Genomic DNA, 21,088 nt, shown 5'->3' on the forward strand with positions numbered 1-21,088 from the left:
AGCAGCTGTGTAGAAGAGTGACCTCACTGCAGCTTATTTCCATTAGCGGGTAGTAGTGCCATTTAAGGAGGACCCTTTGAAGTACAGTGGCAGTCTCCTCCAGATGGAGACTTGATTGGAAAAAGACTGGGGGGGGGGGGGGTCTGTCAGCATGAGTTCATCATAGATATACCCTCCCTGCAGTTTCTCGCCTGCTCCGAAACCTGAATCACCCCCGACTGGTGTTCCATCCCTCCAGCAGAGTTCCAGAGACTTGTGGAATCATACACCAATGAACATTAAAGCTGTTCAACACCATGCCGAGACACTTTATGTTGGTTTTTCCTTTATTTTGTCACCTGTCTGTATGATTTCTTCCATTGTAAGTGACTCTGCATAAGACTGCCAAATTATGCCTATGGATGCAATGTTTGTGAAGAAAAAACTGACAAGTTCATATGTAGCCTGAAACAAATTTTCACACCAATGAAAAAGTAAGCATGTTTTTTCAACTGTAGGTGATGTTCTTACTAAGTTGATGAAAACAAATGTCCTTTTTTGAAATGCAGAAAAATGGCTTTTGGTAATTACCTACAGAGGCAGAGAGTACAAAATGGACAATGGTCGTAATGACATTTGGCAGGGGCTTCTGTCACAGACAACATCAGAGATTTTCCAGGAGGAAATGATGCAACTCTTCAAACGGTTCAGGCTAAGAGTGGTCCATGTCTCAGGTAAATGGCGTGGTTGTCACTACACACAATTTTGCTTCATTGTAATTGAAGCCAAAGGAGGCTACTTCGAAGAAATTCGTGTCTAAGATAGTTTTTTTTTAAATTCTTATAGGAAACTCAGCTTTTTGTTTTAATGTAGGTAGCAAATGAAAAAAGGTTTCTTATTCAATAAATATGCATATATTAACTGGAGTCAAAAAAATTGTGCCACACCACCACCACCTTGTGGACACACGTATACTGTTTTAACTTTACATAGTGACATCGATTTCGATTGCAAAACCACCAGTGACAATTTAGAAGATCTTTTCTTGCAAAAAGTTTTCAGTTTAAGAAAAGCCCAACTATTATTATAGAAAACCGCATGCATCAATCAACGAGGTGCTGTAGTTAACGCTAAAGTTTTGCAAAACGTTGCTAAATTACACCTTTTGAAAGTTTCTTTCTGCACGGATATCTCTGTTAGCTACATGAACGGATATACTTAGTTTTAACCAACAGATTAAAGCATAATACTGTGGCACTGTGGTGGTGGAAAAAACGAAGTACGCCTTTATTTTCTTGCCTCCAGATGATCATTTTAACTCCCCAGCACGTGAATTAGGTTATGAACTGTGTTACGCCCTTCCTCGAACCACATCGTGACGTCATCAAACGCGTCTCTGTATTTTTGTACAACTATGCAAAGCAAAAAGAGACAAGGATAGGAAGCGGTAGGCTACAGTATTTTCTTGATCAACGAAAGGTAATTCGGAACGTCAGTACGTACACCTTTTAACAGTTCATCTACTCTCCGTTAATGGCAGTCCGACACCAAGCATACAGTAAGTTTTCTTTTCAAAAGAGGAAGAAACACGAATTAATTCATTGCTATGCAAGTGGTGTGCGTCCGGTTACAACAGGGCATTCGCCTACGTTAGGACGATGCGACTTGCATTTAGCTATAGGATTTCATGATCTTGCAAACTTGTGGCATGTTGTATCCATACTTCATCCAAAAGCTTGTCAAGTATGGCGTAGATTTGGTAGTTTTTGTTAACTGAGTCTCTGGTGGATTTTGCGTAATTATGCGTATTTTCGTAGGCTAACACTTGTGCAATAAAGAACTCGCTGTCAGTGTATCCTAACTTTATAGTTCGTCAAACTGGTATGAAATGCAAATACAGTCGGTACTATAATCCGGTGGGCTGTTACCACCAGGTATTAGCAAGTTAGTACCCTTCTTATAGTTTTGAAACTTTTTGTTATTTGTCGCCAATTGTAGCGAGGACAAATGGCCTTTCACCCGAATATTTTAGAGTTGGATACTTTACCAATATATGACGTGGCTATGCCGTGATTTTTAATGCATCCACTGCAGAAAAAAGAGTAGACCAACACCAAGATGCAATTGTCTCGGTGCAAAGTTTAGGCTTGAATGTTTTCTTTGAATCTTCTTTTTTCACAATGAACCGGTTAGTTTCGTGTCCACGGCTGCGCACGCGTATTGAACAGTCTGAAGAAGCAGTTGAGTAGTCGCTTTGCACTGTGTTACAAATACGAAAGCAAAGATCACTGACTTTATGATTATCTATACAATTTGTGCTGACTGTGTGGTTAGAAAAGCAGGGCACTTAGGAGCAATACAGAGATGCCGATAAACGCACGAAAGCTACGGGAAACTGCACGCGCAACCGGACGTATCGGCTACTCATATCTTCAGTGTATGTTGTCTGTGAAGAGGACTTACATCACAAATCCTCATTCGTCTGTAATGTTAGGACTCGTTTTTATTTTTGACTATGAGAAAATGTAAACAAGTTTTTTATTCTAATGCGTATTGAATAATTTTCATTTTTTTTGACAGAGTCTTGGCTGTACCGACAGTGTTTTGCATCATGATACTTTCTGGCACCTCAATGCCTTGCGTTGTTCAGTCGGTTAGAACAATGTTATTGAGCCTGGAATTACTTCGGTGTGAGAAGGTGCCACATCTGATGTTTGCAGTGTCTATGTCCGGAAGTCAGCGAGGCTGCTATCCACAGTTGTTCACATATGTCAGGTGTGCCATCTGTGCACCTATAAACTAGTTACACCAAAAGATACAATAATCTTTTACGACAAACAGAAGCACTGGAATGAAAATCAGTATCACACTGTCCACTGTGTTCTGCAACAGACCAAATCAATTGATTTATTTTCTCTCCGGTCAAGCTGGGTCCTTGGGCTGGCTACATGTTGAACAGAGTAGAAAAGGGGGGGAAAAAAAGAGAATCATCGGAAAGAAAACTTTGTCAGGTCTCAAATTCACACATACAATACTGCTCTCAAACCTGTTTGTTTGAAACGCACATGCAGTATACGTGCCATTTCCTAGGTGCCAAACAGTATTTAGATTGGGAGGAGGGATGGGGTTGGTGGGGGGGGGGGGATAAAATGCAACGCTGGGGGTGAAATGGATACAAGCAGGGTGTGCCGTGGCAGCAGACACAAGGCACAAATTCAGAACTGTAAAATGTACAGTGTTAGTTCAACTCTTCCCGGAGTACACACGAGTCCAATCGGAACCACATCTACTCTGTGAGAGTTCATTTAACACTGAACCTTTTACACTGTGAAGGTGGTAGCTGGTAGACAACATCACTTATGCAAGGAAACATTGCATTTGAGGGTGGCCATTCGTGATGTCATAGAGGGAGTCACTGTAATTGTTATGTATGCCAACCTGAAAACGTTTAACCAACGATAAAAACTTGATACGGGCGACGCCAGTGCTGAAGAAACCGACTACGTCTGCTTGTGGGCTTTGTTTAAAGGGCTGTGAATAATGACCTGACGTGTTTGCGCACGTGTGGGGGCTTTGTGTCAGGAAACGTGCGACATTTCAACGGTTTAGCGTTTCCTGTCTGCCCGCTCAGAGGAGCGAGGTGGAGAAAACCACGCGCTGTGTGGGGAGCGCGGTCTTCAGACGTGGCGGCGCATGCAGAAATAGAACCCGTGCTGCACGTCCAAAACGGCGCACATCCTCTTCACCTGCGAGGGAGGCCACGTGCTGCACATTTCCAGTAAAAAACAAAAAAAGAAAAGAGAACCACTGTAAATATTTAATGGCCATATGCCGCGTGCATTTCTTCTTTTGTGCCTGCAGGTCGCTGATTAATCAATAGCGGTTAGTCCTGGTGAAAGAGCAGTTACTGTAACACAGGCGGCTGCCTTTTCACGCTTTTACAGTAAAGGGACTGAATCTCTCTCTCCGCGGGAAACTGACGTAACGAAACTAGTCCTGGCAGAACACCGTAGACTGGTGAACCTGTAGGCTGAGAATTCGGCAGTTTAACGGTCTTTCAGTCAAAGTACATTTGGAGGCGAAGACCTTGCTGGGTGAAGGGGCGATATGTTGTGTAACGTGTGAAACGTTGAGTCTTGTCTGAAGCGGGCCGGTCCGAATGAGAGTTTGTTTCCTCCGCCCTCAGATCTCCCAGTAGCCTCGGCTGAAAACCAGAAGGCTCCGTAGGCCCCTCCTCCGAGGCTGCAGCGAGGCGAACCCCGCCCCCTCCGGATCAGCCGCGTCGGGCTGCCGTAGAGAGAGAGAGCGCCGCTGCGTCTCCCTGCGAGTTCCAGAGCCGACGCCCAGGGGTGGAGCCAGCCCCACCGTCCCCACGGTGTGACCCCAATCAGGTGAGACCGTCCGTCCGAGCTTCGCCTGTCGCCTGTCCCGACTGGCGTCTGCTCCGGGGCAAACGAGTCACTCAGCTGGACCCAACCTGTCAATGACAGGGGTCTGGAGCAGGAAGTGCTGTGGAGAATGAGAACGCAATGATGCCGATCGGCTGGCCAGCCAGTGTTGGCCTAGCCCCAGCCGAAAGTTTTCTAACCGGCTGGGACGTAGCCGGGCTGTTATCCAGGTAGAACCGGAGCTATATTTCGGTTAACCTTGTCTGTTTCTGTCAAAGCGTTTCCCCGCCTGGATTTCCCTTCTAGACGTCTAGGGTTCCGGCTTTCGCTCGCTGGGAAGCGCTAAGCGGTTATAGGTGGTGGAACTTCCTGACCACTGACCTTGAGGTTAAAGCACCCACCATGGTACCGTTGGGTGTGTGTGGGTTAATTTCTCAGCCGAATCCTGCTGTAGATGTAAAAAATGATTTGCGGTGAGTCGCAGATGACAGTTCCCGCTCCACTGCGGTCACGTAATTTGCGGTACTGCAATGCTCTTCCTCTTTCCAGTAACCCGTACTGTCTCCTGCCTCTTGCTTTGAGTTGAGAAACTTTGACACCGCATAGGTTCATTGAGTGAGAAAATGAAACTTTAGGAACTGTGAAATGCCTTTGGAAGTTTGCGAAAGTGAATTTAAATGAACCCTTTTAGGTGCAAGGTCACAAATATGTGATTAGAATGTTCCTAACTGAACATTCTAAAGCTGATTCATTACTAGTGATTGTAAGCAATGAAGTTCTGGAACACTGATTTGGAATTTTTAAGAAACATTCCAAAAAAACCTACAACTATAATGGGTTAAAGAACCCCCATAGTGAGCTTCAGCATAGAGATGCTTGGAGAGAGTTTTGAGGGGTGCTGTGGGGTATAAAGGAAGTTGGTACCAGTGCCTCAGAAAGGAAGTGACACGGTTCAACCTCAGCAGTGCACCACCAGTGAACACATCCTCTCACATGAGTCATGCGTGCGCACATCATGACATCGGCATTGGAGGGCTGTGAACACACTCTAACCCAGTGGTCTTCAACCCTGGTCCTGGAGAGCTACAGGGTCTGCTGGTTTTCATAGTGACTCTGTACTTCATGAACCAATTAGAGCAGTTGATTACACAGTTAACTCAACTCACCTGGTGTCTTGGGTCTCAATTGGGTGCTGAGTTTAAGGTGAAATCAAAAACCAGCAGACCCTGTAGCTCTCCAGGACCACGGTTGGAGACCACTGCTCTAGCCTATGTAATGTGCATAATAATTTCATGTAACCTCCCTGGTTTACCTTGTTGTGTCATGTTATGTATTTGCTGGGTCTGTATGACTGGATTGTATGCGAGAGAAGCTGCGTGAGTCACTCTGGATAATAGCATCTGCTAAAAAGGCCTGAAATCTAAATGCCAAGTTGCAAACCCACCATGTCAGTGGAGCAGATTCCATCCTCTCCGCCCATTAAAACTGTTTACGTCGGCAACCAGGTAGCGTATCGCTCCGCCCCTGCGTGGGTCAGACTTGTTCCTGCCAGCGAGCATTTTCGGAACATTTTGTACCCCGGTGCAGAATGATGTACTGTTGGGAGTCTGAGAACGGACAGCCCTAAAACGGGGGAAGCCGATTGGTGGAGGTTTGGTGTTTCACGTCCGTGTGTTCCAATCGTATTGTAAGTTGGGGACATCTGTCGGCACCGTTCAAGCATCTGAGCTATCTTGCCGTGCTTGTGTTGGAACCCGTACGAGATCGTATGGTTCACATTCATGCTGGGTCAGGGTTGCCAGATTGATCCCACCCAGGGAAGACCATCTCTGATGAATACATTCATTCTGGTTCAGGGTTGCCAGATTGATCCCATCCAGGGAAGATCATTTCTGATGAATACATTCATTCTGGTTCAGGGTTGCCAGATTGATCCCAGGCAGGGAAGACCAGCTCTGATGAATACATTCATTCTGGTTCAGGGTTGCCAGATTGATCCGAACGTGGGTGGACCAGCTCTGATGTATATGGCTGTGTCCCTCTGTGAGAACGTCCATTATGCCCGAGTACTCACTCTGTGTGCAGATGTGAACTTTTATTGAGTGGATGAAGGGGGAACAGGACCTGGCATGCAGCAATCAGGCTAGAAATAGAGTCGGAAAGATCTGTACCTCGCGTAAGATCTGTACCTGGCTGTTCTTTGTGTGCTCAAGAGTCTAAAACGGCACTACCTGTGAAAGTTTTCCTTAAATAAAAGTGGGATCTGTTACCTGTGCATTTTATCTATTTTCAGGCAACCTGTAGGGCTTGCTGTAAAATGGCTGGACACCTTTTAGTCACAGAAGTACTGTAGTAAAAGCCGTCCACGCTCTTCCATAAAAGCACACTGAACTCCACAGCCTTCGCCGTGCTACCGTCATTGCATTTCAGTGCACGTAGCGAGCCGCGTAGCTCAAAAGCGAAAACACCATTAAGTGTCTTTGCAATTCTGTCAGCGTAGCATTGTGTGCGATAGCACTGATAAAAATGCATTACTTTGGACCTGCCACTGGGTACCCTGCCGTGATGTTTGAGAGGAGCAATTATGTCAGCAGCATTGGCTCAAGGGTATCATTGTCTTTCCATTTATTTGTTTGTTTGTTTGTTTATTTAATTATTCATTGGTTTATTCATTTATATATTTAGTCGGCAAGTTCTCTTATCTCCGAGTAGCTTCTCTTTCGGCGCCATGGCGATAAGATTTGTACGTGTCACAAAGGGCAGTGAGAACCGGGGCGAAGGTTCCGGAGAGGCAGGCCGGGGGTCCGAGCGCGGCGGGGCTGTGCCAGCCCAGGCCGCCCCGCGGCGCCGCTCGTAGACGGGCGGTCTTAGGTGAGAGAGCCTGGGCCGTCTGGGAGCTGCCGCTGCACTCTATCCCGCAGAGGGGACCCCGCTCTGAGATGAGAGCTCGGGGGCGGGCAGGAGCTCCTGCTTCGACGGGGCTTCCAGAGAGGAAACCCAGCGAGCGTTTCTGCGGAGAAAAGTCGGTGTGAAGCGTCGTCCGGGAGGAAAACCTGGCTACGTTCGTTTGAAAACGGAAGGTTCTCTAGCCGGGGCGGGACGTAGCCGCGTAGCTGTATCCGCGCAGAAGCGGAGCCGTATCAGTCCGTTTCTGTCAACGCGTCTCCCAGCCTAGACTCCCAGCCCTTTTAGACGTCTAGGTTCCGGCTTTCGCTCGCTGGGGCGCTAGCACACGGGGTGGCGGCGGGGGACGGCGTTTGGCACGCTCGTCTGTTTGCGCTGGCGGCCAGAGCCAGTCGGGCGTTTGCTCATGGGAGGGGGCCGTTTGCCAGAGGAAGCGCTCGCGCCTGTGTGGCAGAAGGGCGGCGGTACAAGGGGGGTGGGGGTTTGGGGGGGAAGGGGGGGTGTCACAGCACCTCTTACTGCCAGTACAGGGGGAAACATCTCGGCTGTACTCCCATAGTGTGCTGTTTGATTCTTCACTGGGTGGAAAGGAGATGTCGGGCAGGCCTGGGTCAAATATGTACTTGTTTTGAATTCAAATACTTTTCTGTGCTCTATTGATCTTGCCTGGTATAATTGAGTCTGCCAGTATGACCAGAAGGCGGAGTTTGAACCTTGTGAGAGTATTTTATTGGTCCCAATACACAAGTCTAGATCAGTAAAGCGTAGAAAACTATTTGAATCCAAAACAAATACATATTTGACCCAGGTCTGACGTCATTGTATCAAAGGCCATAACTAACATAGGTAGTCCAAATCAATTGATCTGCATGAGACGTGCAGTTTTATTTGTACGTTATACATATTGCATAATTATGATGAATAAAATTTCTGAAAGAAGAACATCAGCAGGCGTAATTCACGGAACGTTCTGGAATAATAATCTCCTTAAATTATTAAAAATATTCTCAAAAGGGAATATATTTGTTTTCCATTTTTGTGCGGTGTGGAGTAGTCTCCCCTCCCTGGGGAGCCTTCTTTAATTGAATCACCTGTGGGCTCTTTGATGAATTACACCCTGCTGTTTGTCTGAGGCGAGATGGGGGAGGGAGGGGGGGGGGAGGGGGGGCGGCGTTGCACACTCTCATCCTGTTCTTACTGACTTTTCCATGGGGGCAGTGTTGAGCCACTGTCAGACACGTGTGTGTGTGTGTTTCTGTTTCTATTTGTGTGTGTGTGTGTTTCTGTTTCTACTTGTGTGTGTGTGTTTCTGTTTCTACTTGTGTGTGCATGTGTAAGCGTGAGCATGAGTGTGTGTGTGTGTGTTTCTGTTTCTACTTGTGTGTGTGAGTGTGTTTCTGTTTCTACTTGTGTGTGCGTGTGTGTGTGTGTGTGAGGATGTGTATGTGTGTGTGTGTCTTCCTGTTTCTATTTGTGTGTGTGTGTGTGTGTGTGTGTGTGTGTGTGTTTCTGTTTCTGTTTCCACTTGTGTGTGCATGTGTGTGTGTGTGAGCGTGAGTGCGTGTGTGTGTTTCTGTTTCTACTTGTGTGTGTGTGTGTGTTTCTCTTTCTACTTGTGTGTGCATGTGTAAGCGTGAGCATGAGTGTGTGTGTGTGTGTGTGTTTCTCTTTCTACTTGTGTGTGTGTTTCTGTTTCTACTTGTGTGTGTGTGTGTGTGTGTGTGTGTGAACGTGTGAGTGTGTGTGTGTGTGTGTGCGTGAGCGTGAGGATGTGTATGTGTGTGTGTGTGTTCCTGCTTCTATTTGTGTATGCTTGTGTGTGTGTGAACGTTAGTGTGTGTTTGTGTGTTTGCATGTGTGTGTGAGCTTGTTAGTGTGTGTGTGTGTGTGTGTGGGAGCGTGACCGTGTGTGTATGTGTGCGTGTAGGTGTGTATGTGTGTGAGTGTGGGTTGAATGTATATGTGTATACAAAGAGCTTGGCACTGGTACCCCTATCTGTGCCAAGGTCAGTACATCTTGGCCCATCCTCATCTCATTCATGTAGACTTTTTAAATATTCTTCCATTTTTCTGCCACTTTTCCCAGCTGAAGGCTGATGTAAAAGTTAAGAACTGCGCTGAGTTGTGACTCAAACCCTTTGGGTCAGGAGTTCTGTCGCCTCTCGCTGGCACATGCAGGTCGCTCCGCCGCTCAGGCGTGGAGCTTTCTGTTGACTGTTCCCAGGTGACCAGCGCACACAGACGGGAGGAGGAGGAGGAGGAGAGGGAGCGATGTTTGGCAAACAGGAGCGGCACGTGCGAGGGTCAGGTGCCGCATTAACTGATTGCCGTTGCATGACTTCTGCTCGTTCTTACATCATTACATCATCGCGCAACAGTTTACCGCCATCTCTGCCCCCCCCCCCCAAGCCCCCCGCCCAGCCCAGAAGTGTCTCAAGTCCATAAACGCATTCTGCTAAAACCAATGAGCCAATGAGCCAATCAGGGCGCGTTTAGCCCCGGGCCAGCCCCTCCCGGCGGGAGAGGGACCGTGACTGCGCAGATCCCGCTGGCGATGACTCACATGCCGGAGACGGCCGTCCATCTGCGCTCGGGCCCCTAAGACCGGCTCACCGCGATGGAGGGATGACGGGGGGAGGAGGAGGGGAAATTAGAGGCGAAACTCATTAGTGTCGTCATTCCCCGATCTGGTGCCGTGCGTACAGGCCGCCCAAGGATGCGTGCAACTCAGCGTCTTTCAAGGGATGATTCGATTCGGGCGGCTCGGTTAGCATGGGGGCAATAATTGGATGCTGAGCTACAGCCAGGATTTGGGTGCTGAGACATCGAACGTGGAGAGCAGTGTGACCTCTGCACGGGTCGCCATGCATTTAGGCCTCCTGGAGTTTAATTCTGCCTCGCCTGCCGGTGACATCATCACCGCAAATCCCCTCCAGCCAAGACAGGTGCTGGAAAAGGCTGCTACAAAATGGCGTTATTGGTCTTCAATTCCAAAATTACATAAAATGACAAATACATATTTTTAGTGGAAAAGTATTTGCCCCCTTCCTGATTTCCTTTATTATTGCATATTCAGTGTGACAAATATGCATATTCAGTGTGACTAAATAAAAAAATAATGGCATCCTGTATTGGCTTGTCCGAGCACCTGTCTTGGCTGAAGGAGTTATGCGGTGGTGACGTCACAGGCAGGTGAGAGAGAATTAAAGTCAAGGAGACCTTAATGCATGGCAACCTGTGCAGAGGTCACTTTGCTCTCCACGTTAGATGTCTCAACACCTAAATCCTGGCTGTAAATCAACATCAAATTTTACCCCCATGCTAACTGAGTCTTCTGAGTCACTGCTCTCATCTCTTACGTGATGCTAAGCTGCACGCATCAAACCTTTCGGTATCTTAAAGGTTTTGGAGCTGTTCGTATCGAATGCGCCCTGTTCACATCGCAGAGGCACACCGTGTGATGCAGTTGCCGCCGCCTTTGTTTGCGCTCTGTGAAAGCAAACGGGTTGGTGATATTTGTCAAGCTTCCGTTGTTGGACCGCAGCCACCTTTAAGGCTATTTTTGAACCTTTTATTTCCTTTCTTTTTTTTAATGTCTCAGTTTAAATAGTAAGCCCATTCCATTGTGACATCCTTTTGACTTGTATGAACAGCAACCAACTGCCACTCTTCAATTTGACATACTTAAAAAAGAAAAAAAAAGAACTTTTATACCAACAACATCCTGAGACATTTAATCACGGCCTGGTTTCTATTTCTGTTCTATCTGGTTTCATTTCTGCAAATTTCCTGTGAACGGTTGCCTGCCTGCGAGCTTGCGCGTGAGAAACCTCCTCTTAAGACGGCTCGGCGTGCGTGCGCCAAGCGTTTCTCGCGAGCAAAAACAAACACTTGGGTTGCGGAAGGATCACGAGACTCTCGCCCCCTTTGGTGGAACTGCCGTTTCTCTCAGCTTCCAGGCGAATTACCCATTTAAATTTACGCCGGTTGAATGGCGAATTAATCGTTTGACAGTTAAAACCGAAAATGTGCGAATGTTCTCTGCTGTGTTTCTGTGTAACAGTCTTCCGGCTTTCCCTTTCGGAAGAGGTGAGAAGGGAGTCCAGCCCAGTCTTTTATGTCTCACAAGACATAACGCACTACTGCGGAACCGGAGTCACTGTCCTGTAATAAATAAAAAAATTAAAATATTAGAAATTATACACGTGCTATTTCGTAATTCAATTCACGGCACACACCTATAAAATGAATGATTGTTATTGCAAGGCTTCAGTTTAATTTGAGGAGACTGAAGTAGGGTGTAAGTAAGTGTTTTGTGGGTTTAGAATACCCACAAGGGCTCAGATACCATAGAATACCCAAATGGGATCAGATACCATAGAATCCCCACATAGGGCTCAGATGCATTGGCTGACAGCCAGCGTCTGGGATTAGAAAGGCACTGCAGTTCAGACTCTGGGCTTGAACACTGTTGTTTACTGTGCACCTGCGCGATTCACAGTGGAGCTGAGTGAAAGCTCACCCAGCACCGCAGAGCTCGTTCACAGTTCTGTTTTTTTTTTGTTTGTTGTTGTTGTTTTACCATACGTGACCTTGCTCAAGGTGACAGCAGCCACGTAGGGATGCGAATGCTCGAACCCGTGGCCCGACCTAACCCTTCCCCATTCCCATGCTAGTCCGCAGACAAAGGGCACAGTCTCTTTCATCCTTTGTAATAACCTTGTGCTGGAGCATTTGATGTCGCACGAGCTCCATTGTCTCCATTCATGTTCTCTTCTCATTGTTGGACGAGAAAAGGTTTCGTTGCCGGAAAAAAATGTCCTGTCAGTGCTCCTCTGGAGAAAGGTACACTATCAAGCAAGAAAAAAAGTTCTGCGAAAAATGGGTGTGAAATTAGGAACTTTTTTGTCACTCCTTAAACGAAAATAGAAAATCCATCCATTCAGACATAAGCGTAATTTTATCTTACTGTCTGATTTCAAAAGATATGGTGCGCTCATATACGAATATGTACAGGTGAGGCCAAACGTTTACATACACCTCGGCTAAAGACATTCAAACTCAATTTTTCACAACTCCTCACATTTCATGTTACCACACATTTTCTGTGTTAAGTCAATTAGGGTATCTACTTTATTTCCATAAGAGGTCACTTTCATAATAATAGCTAAGGGACAGATTTATTTCAGTTTTTATTCACCATATCAGATATTCAGTGGAGAGGCGGTTGTTATGACCGTGCTCTTGAGTGACCTGCCGGGCTTCGTGCTACCGTCGCTGGCTAACGTGCTAACGGGATGAGCTGGTGGAGCCCCGCGGCCTGTTCCCCCACCGAGCAGCCGCGCGGCTTTAGAGCTTAGGAACGTTCTGGATTACGCCCGCGCCCCCTGCGTGCTCCTCACCTGTTCCCGCCGCTTGGGCCCGACGGCCGCACCTGTTTCGGACGCACGCCGCACGGCGGCTAATCCGCTAAGCCCGTCCGTGCTAAGTGTCGGCGATTCCTCGGCGATGACGCACTTTCCCGAGGGGTAATGCCTCGAGAGTCTGCTGATCTGGGAGAAACCGTTCTGTCTCTCTAATCTCTTAATGGGTGGAGCTGTTTTAATGCGATCTGCATGGTGCGAATGGACATCCTTTGGACAATGTAATGGACATCCATTTTGTTGAAGTCAGTTTAACTCATCAAAACGGGAAAATAAGCTCGGTATAAATTTTAATTGCTGGTCCAAGTGCATCTTTTTCTCCATTTCTTGTATACTTAAAATGGTATTTAGCACCTTTTGCATATTTTTTTTTTAATGGTTTCCTTTCTATCATTTTGTGAAATATGACCTTTGACCTTTACCATTCTGTTGTTGCACCGGGTCGGACGAAGACTGGAATGTGTTCGGGACAACCTCAGCGCTTTTGGGGAAGGAGGGGGGGCGGAGGGAACGGCCCTGCTCGTTCTGACGGTCAGAGTCGCCGCTGTGCTTTGCTTTTTTGAAAAAAGGGGGAAACCGCCAGAAACGCTGGAACACCAGCTGCAGGGAGCTGGCGCCCGTCAGTCAGCCCCGACCGAAATAGAGCTGGGGGGGGGCTCGGTTAAGTCAGAGATAATCGGACGGATCCATTAGCTGTCCCGTGTCTTCGCTGCACAGCTGATTAGCAGCCTTAAAGCAGCAGTTATATAATCACAGGAGCCCGTGTCGCGGCGTGTAGCTGCCAGGCTTATAATAAGGCCTCAAAGCCTCTTGGTTTGATCTACAGTACAGGGGTGGGGTGGGGAGGGGGAGGGGGGGAAGGGGTGCACACCTCTCATGGCATGAGTGTGAAGGGGGTCAGTGACCTCAAATTCTCTGTTGAAGCTTATCAAGCACTTGGAGGGTTCTTCAAAATAACCAGCTGCAACCACACGGGTGCTTTGGCTGCCATTTTGTTTTTGATGAAAAAAATGTAATGGAATTCAGAAAAGCAATACACCCTACTGTTGGGAATATGTTGACTTGTTGAAAAGCTTGATTAATATATTTCATAGCAGTGAAGTATATTCCATTACATGAAAGCCATATATATGTGTTGCAGTATCTTGATTATTATTTTATTTCAGTATTTCAGTATATTTTCAGTATGTTCCGTTTCTGCCATGTCCAAAGTGTTTTATCTTTTTAAATGAAATAATAATAATGTACCCTTTGATTTTTAGATTTTTTTTTTTTTTTGGAGCATGTAGGTTTTGTTAAGAGAAAAGATGCGTACAGTGCTTTTTCTGCCCCAGCAGATGAAACTCCCGTTGTTCCCTGAGAGCTCTTAGAACTAGCCTGGCCCCCCCGAACCCTCAGACTGTGACATTGAAGGACGTCTCTTCCGCTGTCCTCCTCAGCATCCCCACTTGAACCCTCTCTCTCTCTCTCTCTCTCTCTCTCTCTCTCTATCTCTCTCACTCTCACACACTCGCACTGACATGCTCACACACTCGCATTGACATGCACACACACACACACACACACACACAACTTTTTCATAAATTCTTAAGCTTGAGATTTTAAGCTGCGGACCCTTGTTTGTGCCCAGTGAGGGAGCGTTTTCCCTTTGGCCACAGAGGCCCTGGTGGGTCAGGGCCTGGTGCCTGCGTAGGGGGGTGTGTGTGTGTGTGTGTGTGTGTTTGGGGGGGCGAGGAGGGTGTGTGTGTGTGTGTGTGTGTGTTTGGGGAGGGTGTGTGCTGCGTGTGCGTGTGTGTGTGTGTGTGTGTGTGTGTTTGGGGAGGGTGTGTGTGTGTGTTTGGGGTGGTGTGTGTGCGGTGCGGTGTGTGGTGTGTGTTTGGGAGAGGGTGTGTGTGTGTTTGGGTGTGTGTGGTGTGTGTGTGTGTTTTGGGAGGGTGTGTGTGGTGTGTTGGTGTGTGTTGGGAGGTGTGTGTGTGTGGTGGGGTGGGGAGGTGGTGATGTGTTGGGGGGTGTGGGGGGGTGGTTGTGCCTTTAGTGACCTTGCTCTTTCTGTTCCATCACCTGCTACCACGGGCCTCCCTCCCCCATTCACTGGCCCAACAGATGGTATTCAAATGAAGCCCAACAAAAGTTCTGCAGGCCACTAGACATTTCCCCATGCTGTGGGTCGGGAGGGGCATACCCTAAACCCCAGATCCCAACCGAAACCAAAACCAACAAGTGCCTTTTCCTTGCCTTGTGGAGGAACGGTGATTTTTGTTTAAAAGGAAAACGACTTAATTTCCCTTATTTAATGTAATAAATGACTGTTCCCTAGAACCCGCCTGTTTCTGTGCTGCAGTTTATGTTCTTATTTCAATTTTGTAAGTATACTTAGTATGTCTGTGCTACCGATGGAAAAAGGCAATAAGAATTTGAAAACGAAGACTACAGGTTGAGGCACTGGAAAGATTTTTTAAAAGATTTTGCAATGTCGCAGTGCATCCATGTATAAACGCGTAAATGCGTATGGTGTCTGTGTGTGTGTGTGTGTGTGTGCGCACGTACGTGTGCACAAAGTATACAGTTAGGCACACCCCTATCAACAGGCTGAGGGACTGAATTCATTTAGTTCTTTGACTTGTTCTCTTTGGCTTTCATGTTTGAAGCGGCAGTGTTCCTGTGTGGTTTGGGGCGGGGGGTGTGTTTCGTTTTGGCTCATGTTTGCTGTTGCAGCAGCCTGCTGTAGCTCTGAGACCCCAGAAAGGGTGCATTGTCCCCCTTCGGTGGCCAAATAACATCCTCAAATCAATATAACCTTTTGTGTGACGAAGTGCGCATTTACGTTGTTATTCTCCCTTTTTACCTCTCTCTCTCTGTTGTTCTGTTGTTTCAGTTTCTGGAAATTTCTTGCCAGGAGCTCTCGTGAGAGAGCCTGACTCAGCAAGTGCCAAATGTATTTTTATTTTTTGTTTTGTTTCTGCCTCTGTTCTTCAAAGAAAGCCATTAAGAGGGGAAAAAACAGTCTGTCTAATTCAGGGCTAATGAGACGGGCTTAATTTGCCTAATCTGTTTAGGCAAAGCATGGCTTCCAATGTGAGCAAAGACATCTGGCCTGCAGTGTGACCCTTATGCACTGTGTTAGTGTATTAGTGCACATTTAGGATATTTCATTTATCTTCCCGAAGTATCCTCCTCATATATAAACAAACTGTTTCATTAAGAGTTGCAAAAATGCAAAATGTAGCCTAAGCGCACACATTTTTTGTAGCCTAAGTGTACATTTTATTTAAGAAAATTGTGTAGTCATTATACACAGTTTTAGAAAGTAATTTGTCAAAAATGAATCTTATGCATTCTGCCTTGTTTTTTTTATTTTTGAGAGTTGGCAGGAAGCGTGATTGGTCGTGTGCGACAAGGATAACCAATTGAAATGATTGGGCTGCGGTGTTCTTGTTGCCGGGACAACGCAGACTCACTCTGGCTTTCCTTTTGGCCATGTGACCTGGGGCTTTGACGTCAGCAGGGGAGGCAGAGTTTGGTACTCGGAGCTGAGCTTGAGAAGCTCTTGTGGAGTTTAGAGTTTGTAGCTGCTGGTGCCTGGGTGTGGCTGCTCCTCCTCCTCCTCCTGCTCCCACTACCTGTCGCCGACTGCCTGTTGTTGCTGTTATCTGAGTGGGGAAGTACCAGGTTATGGACTATTAAAGGGCTTTTTGGAGCAGTACTTCTGAGTGAGGTAAGCTGTCCGCCTTTCACGTGCTTGGCAGTAGTCTTGTGCTGTCTAAGAGATCTGGAGTGCTGTCTTGGACAGAGATTCTGTAGACTAGCCTGTGGAAGTAGTGCGGAGAAATAAACTGGTGGCGAGTGTTATTTGGAGGGTAGCCAGTGGCAGTTGCAGGTGAACCTTGCGGTGTTTGAACAGACGGTTAACTGAATGTGAATGCAGCTGGGCGTCAGCGGGAACTGTCCTGTACAGAGTGGCTGAGGTGTGAGACTTTGGGACACAGAAGGAGAGTGGCACAGAGGGGCTGGGGCTTCCGTTGATTTTGTATTAGAGGAGATGTTGGTTTGTCCCAGGGGTATTTCGTGATCTGTGTGTGTGTGTGTGTGGGTTTGTGTGTGTTTGTGTGTGCGTGTGGGTTTGTGTGTGTGTTTTGTGTGTGTTTGTGTACGGATATTTTTCTGTCAGGTAGTGCACAAAGTGACAGATGCACTCTTAGAGGTGCTAAACCACAGTAATTTGAAACTACTCACTCAACTCCGTGGAGCAGTACTGGTTTCAAGAGGGCTTTGTGTGTGTGTGTGTGTGTGTGTGTGTGTGTGTGTGTGTGTGTGTGTGTGTGTTTGGGTAAGGATAGGAAGGAGCCAACAGCTGTAGTTGGAAGCTGAGAGGGGGGATTGAGCGGGTTTTGGGGTACAGGTTTTTTGGCTGGGAAGCGTAAAGCTGTCGGATCTGTGCCTGCTCAAGACTAATTCACCCCAGCCTGAGGGACTACCAGGACAAGGCACTACCTGGAGAAAGGGGAAAACTTTTCTCTTTCTCTCCTCCTGGACCACCGTGGAGCAACGGCAGAGCCAGCCCTTTCCCGTAGACTTTCTGTGCCAGTCAGGGATGTTTAGTTTTTATGCGCCAAACGCGTGTCCCATGCACAAACTCTCCTGCTGCTGATTGCAGCGGCCCTGCTGTATCTGTATCATTGACTATCGCAACATGTCACAGATAAGCACTTTAATTGCGATATTCTGTGTGAGTACCGCAACATGTCACAGATAAGCACTTTAATTGCGATATTCTGTGTGAGTATCGCAGCATGTCGCAGATAAGCACTTTAATTGCGATATTCTGTGTGAGTATCGCAGCATGTCGCAGATAAGCACTTTAATTGCGATATTCTGTGTGAGTATCGCAACATGTCACAGATCTTTGTGGTAGAGTGGGAAACAGCGGAGCCTTAGAACAGCAGCAAGCAAGAGAGGCGTGTAAGACTGCCGTTAAAGATAATGCAAGGGGGGGGGGGGAACGGAAAATCACCCGTAACTTTGCGAGCATAGCAAATGGAAAGCAAAGACGCCTGCAGTAAACATAACATGCCTGTCCACTGTGTCCCCTGTCTGCAATGGGGGCTAATGCTGAGGTTGAACAGCATGTACCATATTTGCGCTGTGAAGGCTGCGTTAGCGCGTAGGGTAGGCCACGGACACTTGGCGGTATGAGAAAGATCAAACGGTAAACGGATGCGCCGTGTGGTTTAGAGGAATGACCCCTGACCCCTTGGCTTTGCGTGTCCTCCGGTTTTCAACGGCGTCAAAATGCCCCCCCCACCCCAGAGACGGCGGTTCGTCTTCTGCGTTTCGGTAGGTCGGGGCCGGGGGGTGTGGCAGCGTTTCTGTGCAAGTTGAGCTTTGATGCGGTGAAGGTGTGGACAGCTAGTCCCAGACCGGATTGCTAATCGGGGGGGGAGGGGGATCGGCATGCTACTGTCACTGAATGTGTTTATTTGGGCTTGAAAAGATCACGCATAGACTGAAGCAGTGAGTGTGAATGCCTGTGATTGTGTGTGGCGTGCGTGCGTGTGTGTGGTGTGTGTGCATGTGTGTGTGTGTGTGTGTGTGTGTGTGTGTAAGCATGTGTGTGCATGTGTGTGTGTATGTGTAGGCATGTGTATGTGTATGTGCGTGTGTGTGTGTCTGTGCAGGCGTGTGTGTGTGTGTGTGTGTGTAAGCATGTGTGTGTGTATGTGTAGGCATGTGTATGTGCGTGTGTGTGTGTGTCTGTGCAGACGTGTGTGTGTGTCTGTGTGTGTGTGTGTGTGCGTGCGTTCGTGTGCTTTTGCAAGCCTGTGTTTGCTCTGTTGAGGATGTTTGAGTTGTTAACATAAAGAGGAAAAAAATGTTCCGTTCGTAATGCAATTGTTGGGTTGTTTAACAGAATATCTCAAATGGCTGTGCGAATACGGTAGCTGTGGTGCTGCCCTCTTAGTACACATTGAATCCTCCTAATTTATTAAAACCTACGTACAGTGGCACGTTGACGCCCGCTGTAAATGCAGTGCGCTTTCTCTGACGCTCTAAATCTTGCATGGCTGCATTTATATTTAACGAAGACCAGCCCATTACCTGCAATTCGCATGTTTGAATTTGCATTGCTGTACACTGCGGTAATTACGTTAGAACTGATTACCAGTGCAGAGACTGACTGACTGGAAATGCCGCGGTTACTGCAGGTTATGAATCCTGCCGATAAATCCACCGGTCATTAATTTAAGAGACTGCTTGCAGTATGCCCGACTTTCATATTTAACACGCGGGTTGTGCTCGTTGCAGTTTTTGGAGCCCACTATTTATTTAACTCCTTAAATTTTGCGCAGTTCCTAAAAGTAGTTCCGTTACTCCATGTTTGCAGTGGAAGCAAAGTGCCGGTTGGCGTGTGGGGGCTGCTGCGTTGGAAGGAGCAGCTGACCGTCGTTTGGAATGTGACATGAACCGTGGGTGTGAAATTCCTAACCTGCGAATCTGCGGAGTCACGGGGCAGATTTCTGTAGTGCCACCGCGCAGATGGTCCGGAGTCAGGGGGGATGACTCTCATCTGAAGAAAGCTTACGCAAGGATAGGTTTTGAATGGATACCTTGATTGGTGGATAGCTTGATTTTGTTTGGATTTAAGGGTAAACTGAACAAGAACTCTTAGTACCCCACTCTTTGACACCCCTAACAGCTGTGAGTACACTGATGGGATTATAACCTTGTGGAACAGATTGAATCAACTTTCCCAGTCAAAGTTGATTTAAGGAACATACACCAATCATCAACAACAGCAGACTGGGTAAGAGAGAGTCATTATTATTATTTTATAATGTTGTGGATTTGGGCAGTTTAAGTCTACAGACTTTAAAGCGTTGCGTATTTGCCTGGAGCATCCAAAGAAAGGGCACATTTCTTAAACAGCCTTAAACAATCGAGATGATGGGGTTTTTTGCGAAGGGGGCTTTGACAGTCTGTGCGCTTTGTGTGGAAATATGAGGCAGGACAGAAGCTGGAACTTTTTTGAGGCCAATGGTGATTGACAGCTGTGTGGGCGTTATCATTGTCCTCCTCAGAAGGGTTCCTCTGTGCAGGGGGTCAGAGGTCGGCAGTGTCCCGTTCCATTGTGGTGGATTCTATTGTGAGAAGACGCAGCTGTGGGGTTCTGCAGATGGAGAGTGCCTGCGTTCCGCTATATTTGCCTCGAGTTTTTATTTTTTTATGTAAATTCTACGGAAAGTCAGAGGGAACATCTGCTTCGGCGGTGAAGTGAAAAGCATTATAAGCTCTACGCTGGCCTCCATCGCTAAGGCATTCCGTAGGTAGTGAGGACAATCACTTGCTCACGACTTATTATTTTTCAAGGATTTGAACCGGCGACTGGAGTTGTGAACAGGTATCCATTCCGGGGATGGGGGGGGTTTGGCGGGGGGGGTGGACGGTGAGGGGGCATTTTTCGCTCGGTGGGCGACGTTCCCTGAGCAGGACGGAATCATCGGGTTCCCGTTCACATCCCCGCGCTACTCCCGCCCTCCTCTGGGCCTCGTGAAGGTGGGGTGGGGGGTGGCGGGGGGTTGGTCCGGCCTGCCCGTTGATGGCTGCTGTGTGTTGAGTGTTTGGCGGGGACTCCTTGTTGACCCTTTGTTTGCGGCCTTGTAAACGTCGACCCGAGAGCTTTTCCTCTCTCTTCCCGCCCTGTAACCAAAAACCCCCTTTCCCGCCCGTGCGCCTCATTCGTCGGCCCTCGCGGGGGCTGGCTCTTCCTGATTGGTTGAATTACTCTTGTCGGAGGAGTCGGAATAAACGAGGGACAAATTTGTTCTGTGTTCTTTTTTCTCCTCCTCCTGTCTACCCTTCTTTGTTCCTGGCTCACGGACTACAGCAGGAGGAAATTAAGCTTGCGTGGAGTTTTTCTTTTTTTTTCTGGATTCTCAGATGTTTTGCTCGGCAAAGCCCTTTCACTGACTCATATTTGACACTGTTTTTCGAAATGTTCGGCTGGAAATAGTTACGCGGGACCTTCGCCTTGAACGTCTCTCAGGTTTTAGTTGTGTTTGTACCGTTTTTAACGTAGTGTAGTAGCACATGTTCCTGTTAGACCACGGATCAGTACCTTAACGGGAACATGCAGCGTTTGTACTGTACCTTGTTTAACACAGTGTAGTATCATATGTTCCCGTTAGAGTACAGATCAGTCATATGTGTTCCACTTGACTAAAAATGAAAAGAAATAAGAAAAAAAGCATCACATAGGGGTGGGGCCCCTGGAGAAAGTGTTTGGCTGTTTGGTTACCAGAGGCAGATCTGCTCTTGGTCCCAGAGAAAGGGCCCTCCTTCAGGCCAGCTGACTGCCTGTGCTGATTAGCGTGAGCGGCTAAAGGGCTAAGCGGCAGC

General features: G+C 47.4%; 1 protein-coding gene across 3 annotated transcripts in view; it reads left to right on the plus strand.

The window, feature by feature from the left end:
• The first annotated feature begins 1,362 nt into the window (after positions 1–1,362).
• The window catches only part of ncaldb (neurocalcin delta b), a 33,606-nt gene continuing 13,880 nt past the window's right edge, over positions 1,363–21,088 (plus strand). Inside the window, exons 1-2 of one of the 3 annotated variants that reach the window (XM_064348700.1) lie at positions 1,363–1,537; positions 4,166–4,370. The gene's annotated coding sequence lies outside the window, so the exon portion shown is untranslated. Of the gene's footprint in view, positions 1,538–4,165; positions 4,371–16,232; positions 16,410–19,135; positions 19,497–21,088 lie in introns of those variants that run through there. The other 2 variants (XM_064348701.1, XM_064348704.1) reach the window with 2 other exon arrangements.

The sequence above is a fragment of the Anguilla rostrata genome, chromosome 8 (assembly GCF_018555375.3).
Source record: "Anguilla rostrata isolate EN2019 chromosome 8, ASM1855537v3, whole genome shotgun sequence".
NCBI classification, from domain to species: domain Eukaryota; kingdom Metazoa; phylum Chordata; class Actinopteri; order Anguilliformes; family Anguillidae; genus Anguilla; species Anguilla rostrata.